Source organism: Branchiostoma floridae, chromosome 16, assembly GCF_000003815.2.
Source record: "Branchiostoma floridae strain S238N-H82 chromosome 16, Bfl_VNyyK, whole genome shotgun sequence".
NCBI lineage: Eukaryota > Metazoa > Chordata > Leptocardii > Amphioxiformes > Branchiostomatidae > Branchiostoma > Branchiostoma floridae.
In genome coordinates, this window is record NC_049994.1 from 4,129,481 (window position 1) to 4,136,785 (window position 7,305).

The window sequence follows — 7,305 nt, forward strand, 5'->3', positions numbered from 1 at the left end:
GTGTGAACTTGGCTATTGTAACATACAAAAACTGTACATGTAGATAGGGAATTGCAGCATATGTTGTAACATTCAGATTTTTGAGGGTACCTACCAAATGTCTTGTGAGTCGTTGTGACAAAGATATTTAAAGGACAGCTCATGGATATGAATGCCGTATGTTAAAAATTCCCATTGGCTAGAAAAGAGTAAAAGCAATTACATCACCCAACTTTGCACCAATAAGGATGAGGTAAAAGAAAGCAAGACCAACCCAGATGACCCTACCCATAGGTGGACTCATGCCATCATGCTGTGGAGTGTAATTCTATAACAACTTGCTGGTTTCACTTCTTCGTAGATTTTATGAGTTTGGTATTATCATTACAATGTCACCTTGAGTTCATATGTGTCATTTCATTGCATTTTTTACATCACTGAATACTTTCTTCAACGTACTAAAATAGGCGCCAGAGTACTGACAAGCCATATGGTTATGATGATATCGATGTCTATGTCAGTTCACAGAAATACTAGGACAGTGTTCAGAACATCTATCTGCGTGATGCTGCTACTTGAGATGAATTTTGTACACCTTGATTTGTTTGAAGAAAACACTTTACACCTTTGAGCCAACTCTTCAGTATTTGCATTTTTTGTGTCATGTTTTAGGGCTATAATACAGTATTATATAGCTAGACAGGATTGACCAATTAGGATCCCCCCATTTGATACTTATAAGGCCATGTGATCATTGGCCAGTCAACATTTAGTGTATGGTTACAACAATCAACTCTTGCATTATCTGCAAATGAAAAAAATCAACGAAACTACAGATATGTATTTTGAAATTTTTAATGGGTTTGTCTCAAACTTTATTACATATCATCACATAAATACTGGAGACACAGGAAATGACAATAACAATGGCAATCAATCACATTTGCAACAAACAAAAAAGCAACATAAACTCTATCAATAATCATATAAGTCCCTAACACTGATTGGAAGTATCTAAATATATATAAATTTCAATACCTTTATCCCTAAATTACATAATTCTCTCACGATCTTTTTAATTGCATCATATTGTTATTCACATAGACATTTTATAAATTTTCATCCATTTGAATGCAAAAATACTTCATTTGATTTACATTTATATCACATTAATAGCTACAAAGCCCTACAATTCTCTAAGATTTTGACTTTTAAATGACTATAATTTCATCAACAACATATTCATAATATCACCAGATAGAAATCTTCTCTGCTCGACTTATCCTTTACTACTGGGCACATATTTATATAAGTTAATATATCTATGCAACATGATATTTAGCATAACTTAATACCACTATTTTTTGCTGTTTAAAAACACTGCATACTTTTCATTTTAAGAGTCAGCTAGCAGTAACCCTAATACCTGATAGTCTGCATCTAGACACAATCAAGTATAGGAAGACAAGGCTGGGGTAAAATATGATGAAGCCTTCTAAAATGTAGATATTGTCCCTTTATAAGTCATTCATTTGTTGTTGTGAACTTGGCCAAAAGCATTTGTTGTCATCATCATTCTGCAAAACAAAGAAAAACAACAATCAACTGAAGTGTATACTTTTTGTAGTGAATGTTGCTACTTCTTTATAATAAAGCTGCCACTTGTACATTGTACATATGCAGAAGCAATATCAAATGTGTGCTGCAGTACCATCAATGTATAAAAGAGGGCGCTATCAAAAGATACTACCATTCCCTACGGAGGACCTGAAAATGAGTTGCTTGATATTTAATTGTTAACTTAAGAAATCAGGTATTAGCAAAAGCATACCATATTTGGGATAACCTATATCTATCTATTTATCTATCTATCAAAATTCATCAAGGAAGGAGATGGGAACAGTTGTTCCTTTTCAAAGGGCACCTCTTGAAAACCTCTTCAATTTTCAGATGAAAAGCTACATTTAGCTGGGAGTACTGTACATGTAAACATGGGGGTTATGAATCTCATTTTCAGACAACTTTATGACCCAAGATAGCATATGTTAGTATGCAAAGAAAAATGTAGGTTAAAAAAATTTGCAAAATTTCAAGGTTTTGGATAACTTAATTCACAGTCAAGACAATTGACAGCTTTACATAATTTATATAATGCAGCAACATGTACTCTGCAAGACATTTAAGACTTTCTCCAACCATGAAAATTGGATGGAAGTCATCCAGATTTTGTAGACACAACAAGATGTGACACTTGAAATGGGTCAGGGGCTACAGTCTCATCTTATGCTTTTGTATGCATGCATTGAAAAAAGACTTGCTAGGGCTCAAAAAATGGAACTGCACAACTTTCGTTAAACTTGTAACAGTGGTGTTCAAGCACCGCCTATCGTCCTTGCCCAAGGGGACTAGTGCTTTTGTGGCGACAGCGATAGTGGTCATGACTTGTAATCTGCTGACCCCGGTTCGATCCCGGGTAGGGGGCATGTTGTTTCTTTCTGTTCTACTCGCCCCTCTGGTTGTTTCAAACTTTATGGGTAAGGGTACACATTGCGATGTATATAAGCTCAGGCAAGTTGAAAAGAGGATAAAGCACAAAAACCAATCAATCACATGGTAATGCAAGTTTCTACATCCATCAACTAATCTCCAAGCAGATCCTACGGTGCCATAAGAGTATCAAAGCTGGCCAAGGAGTATAGCCGGCCATAGGGTGTCAAACGGGCAACGGTCGAATACACACACCTATAGGCCGGCTTCACACCTCTGCCAGCTTTTGATAATATCTTATGCTACCGAACGATCTGCTTGGAGATTACCATCAACAGCTTTTTCTTCTTATAAGTGAATCACACTGTCTTTGCCACATACATGTATCATAATAGACATTGTAATATTCAAGATTAAAACTCATCCACAGATACATAAAACTCTCAAAGTTCAAGTTTTGAAAACTGCAGTGGTTTATAATCACAAGATCCCCGCTTAAAAAGAACAATGGCCCGATTCATTCCACAGGTGTTGAACAGAAGGTAACCTTTTGGGTTAAACAGTTAGTCAGAACACAATGGAGGTTCCCAGGCTTGGCAAGGGTGCAGAGATTGTTTCCGCTTCTTTTCATGGTCCCTTTCAGAGCGGGAATTTTCTTAGGCTCAAATACTCTCAACACACTAGGCCCTGGATTAGTCCTGTCCTTTGTTTAGGTGTTAGGCTAACTCCCGCAGGAGGGCCAGAAGATGTGGGAACAATCCCTGGGGGTCAAGGGTCAAGGTCCTCTTTGTGCAAGTGGACTCTTCCACTCATATTCAACAGGGGGAAATAGTCATCTGAAAGACATTGTTCTAAATTTTCAGAAAAGTGCTATATTTGTAGCACAGGGTCTTTTGCTTTGGGTAAAAAATACAAAATACAAAACACAAAACACAAAATAAAATTCCAAACTTAACCAAACTGTCACACCTGTAATGCTAATAGAATAGTTTAAAAGACTCTCGTAAACTTTGGGATGATGGACTTTTATGGAAGAAAATTGTGCAACAATAGAACTAAATTTTTCATTTTTGATGACACAGTATGAAACAAATGAACAGTACATAGTCCATGTATATCATTGGAAAAAGATTATCAGATCTCTAGTTGGGTAGCCCTGGCTGTATTTCTCATGATTATACAGCCGAATAAATCAAATCAAATCAAATCTCACACTTGAGGCAATCATCCTAACCCTCCCTCCCTGCCACTTTGGTACGGCCCAGCGGCTGCCACTGAAGGACTGACATATGCAAACACAAGAGGCTGTGAGAGAAAGAAAACAAACTGGGGCAAGCACAGCCCTGGCCCTGCGCTGTTGAATGGGTGAGGACAGCGTGCACAATGCCTGACGTTGTTCCCGCGTGCATTACGTAACAGCTGATCCGCTAATCACCTGGCAACATAAACCGAACACGGATAATTTGTACAACGAACGACTACAAACGGTGCGCGATCAAGAGATCAGCGGCCGGACTTAGGGAATCCCTGGATGGGTTGACCACCAACTCTACCGAAGCTCCGACCACAGTCTGCTCAGTAATATATGGTAAGTCATGGATAAAGGTGACACATGGCAAGACACATGGCACCAGAAGGAATGTACCCATGCAGTGCACAGCCAAAATCTGAGATCCCTTTGTGACAGAATTAGAGTTCTGAGAATTAATTGCTTGCAAACGGCAAATCTTAGGAGAGAGTCTTTCATATGCACATAAAGTGGATGCAATACTGCCAATAGCCAGATTGCAAAGATGATAGGTACGTTATGATCAGTTTTGTACATGAATGCCTCTATGTTCCTACTCAAAAGGTTGGTTGTGCAGCATACTCTATGCATATAGATTTCACAACACACCAGCTTCTAAATACATGTTAATGTGATTACACTGTCTAGATGGCTATAAATAGGAGGTCAACATCCCACTAAGACGCAATATTGACAGAGCTGTCTATATTTTCCCTGGAAGTGCGCTGTATGTATCATGTTGACATCATTTAAGGCCGGGCTTGAATACTGTAACAACACATGACAGTCTATAAATAATTGAAGCAAGGGCAATCCAGCAGTATATCAATAGCAATTGACAGAAGCTAAACACATAACTCCTATGCAATAGCCTAGACAAAATAATTAACATCTAAATGTGATGTACTACTTTTACGCCTAGCATTAGAAAGTTAAGGGTTACATAATCCCCCCTCCCCCCATTTTGCAATGGAGCAATCACTTATTCCCCTTCTGAGGTCGCATTCCGCACATAGGTCCACCAGCGGGATTGTGTTTTCTTTTTCTCAAGCAGGATTACTTGTACCACAGTATGTAAGGCTTAGTCATGTTCAGAACTACATGTAGAATAAAGCCTTGTTTGTAGACTATGTAGACTATATACCCCCTCCCCCTAGGTTCTTGGTAAGGCCTAAGAAAATTAGTGTTGTGTTTCCAATCACCGTTCAGAAAAAATTAAGGGTTGGTAGCTTGGGGTTCTCTTTCAATTTTTCTATTTGAATTTTGGACAAACTTCTAAAATCTCCTTGATAATACTGAAATGCATCAGGACATTGGTATTGTCTACATTATATTTTAACTATACAGATGTCATTTGTAGTTTGTTCAAGCACAATTTTCTGTTGCAATGTTAGTTAGAAAGTGATTATTCAATTTTCAGCACTCAGATGTCATATTCTAAATTCTAGTGGCTGACTTAAAAGAAAGTATGTGTCATCAGATATTTGCTATGGTCAATCGAGTGTCAGAATGTTTTTTCTTAGGCCTACCTTTCTCCTCCTACCACTTATCTTTCAACTTGTAATGTTAAACCTTGGACAATCATTTTAAGAGGTGCACACAAGAAGGTATGTTAGACTCTGTGGGGACAACTTCCAAATGATCGATATCTTTGAGGTCAATCTTCTCAGCTATGTTAAGCCTGGTGCTACTTTCACCTTGTACTTCAGTCCACAAATGAAGGACTTTCAGTAAGTCTTACTTCGCACGCCATCATGAGGCACAACTTCCAAATGTTTCAAATCCTTTTTACAGTCAACAGTTCATCTTTATTGAGCATGTCAAATATAGCTTTTATCTAAATTTTTTAGTAGCAATTTTTGAGTACGGCATAGTTTTCAGCATACCTCCAGAATCTATGGATGGTTTAAAATAAAATTTGTCATGCGGTTATTTCTTGAATTATGAATCGAAGAAATAATTAGATCCCTAGCCAGCTTTCCTAAGTACTGCAGTAGAAATTCTATTTTTCAATCGTCAGCCAGGTGAATAAGATGTATACATATATGGTCAATTTTAGGTGGTAGGTAAGACCTTGTAAGTTGTATGGTTAATTTATATATGTGGTAGATAGCTCTTGTTTAACTTGCCATTGTAAATAAGACACAAATCAAGGAGGTTAAAGAAAGAGAGGAGAGCGTTCCTATTGTTCCATGTTTGCCGCGAGTGTGAATCACATCGAAGTGCTAATTGCCCCAATCTGCATCTCGCCATGCTAGCGTGGGCCTTTGTTTACGAGTGAGTTTCAACATCACTCGTCCAGGAACATCGATTTGGGGCCGGGATTTCAGCGATTTTGAGGATGATTCTCATTAAATACAGCGCTACTTTTACTAAGGAAACAGATATCAACTTTAGTGACGATACTTCGCCTGAGGCAAGTGCGAGCATAGTTCCCCACGGGCCACAGAAATGTGTGTAACAACAAGTCACGCGGTGTAGAAGAACGCTGGGTCGGCTTTCATAGCCCAGGACACACGGAGCTATTTCATAGTATTTGTAAGAAGCTTGAGAAACGCTATGCAACTTTATTTTCAAGTCTGTCAAATTAAGATATCAAGCCATCTGTTTAAAAAAAATGCGTTCCTCGTGAGGCAAAAATTCCCTCAATACCGACAAAATAAATTTCCTCGGAAATATCATCTTGCTTCCCATCATTGCCATGAACATCCACGGAGCCCTCAGAGTACAAAATTCATGCATCACGAACAGCAAAAATCGATCGCAAACAGCAACAACAAATACTTATTTGGCACACCCAAGCCCACTACTATCGTTGAAAAAAAGTCTCTTTTGCGGGGCAAGCGTAATAATTTTTTAATAGACACATGAAGTAGAGAATATTGTTCATAATTCTGAGACAAAAAAATCGGGGATACAGCGACAAAAATGCCTGTAAATTCACTCAACTTGGTCGCACAGCGCCGAAACAAGTATCGACATGATCGCCATCTTGGTCCCTCCACAACAGTACTGTTTGCACACGTCACCTTCGCTTCCCAAATAAGGAAATCTGCGGAAACTGCGCTCATCTCGCTCGCAGTTCGGCAACCCTCGGTCGTCCTCGGCCGGGATCGCGGTGCATGACGTCATGGCTGGGCTCATGTGATTGGCTGACACGTCCGGGCTCATCAGAAATGGCGGGAAACCCCGCGGCCATCATGGTCATCAGAGACGCGCCGCCGGATAGCGGAAACAATGGGCCCGGAGGGTCTGAACAATAGCCCGCAGTGGGGTGTTAATGACTGAGCTCTCTCCTGTGATTCTTTAACCTCCTTGCACAAATGCATAACAGAATTTGTAGAAATGAGAGGGTTTACGGAAAAGGCTGGGCTGTCTACCAGTGCTGTCTACCTGGGCTGTCTACCTGGGCTGGCTATCACGTCAGGCTACTTGGACCTACGAAAGCCCATTGGGACAAATGCTGTTTTAGCAGTAGGGGTTGTTTGTGCTCCATGAGAAACTATGTGTGAAGGACCTGTGTGTTATGTGAATGACCTGTGTGAAAGTGC

The 7,305-nt window shown here is 39.4% G+C and overlaps 2 protein-coding genes across 3 annotated transcripts in view; one reads left to right on the forward strand and one right to left on the reverse strand.

Moving 5' to 3' along the window:
• Window positions 1–818: 818 nt before the first annotated feature.
• The window catches only part of LOC118403088, a 41,837-nt gene continuing 35,350 nt past the window's right edge, over window positions 819–7,305 (reverse strand). For both annotated transcript variants that reach the window (XM_035801549.1, XM_035801548.1), the window contains exon 8: window positions 819–1,556. The gene's annotated coding sequence lies outside the window, so the exon portion shown is untranslated. The remainder of the gene's footprint in view (window positions 1,557–7,305) is intronic.
• Window positions 3,728–7,305, forward strand: part of LOC118403089 (divergent protein kinase domain 2A-like) — a 42,686-nt gene continuing 39,108 nt past the window's right edge. The window contains exon 1 of the mRNA XM_035801550.1: window positions 3,728–4,054. The gene's annotated coding sequence lies outside the window, so the exon portion shown is untranslated. The remainder of the gene's footprint in view (window positions 4,055–7,305) is intronic.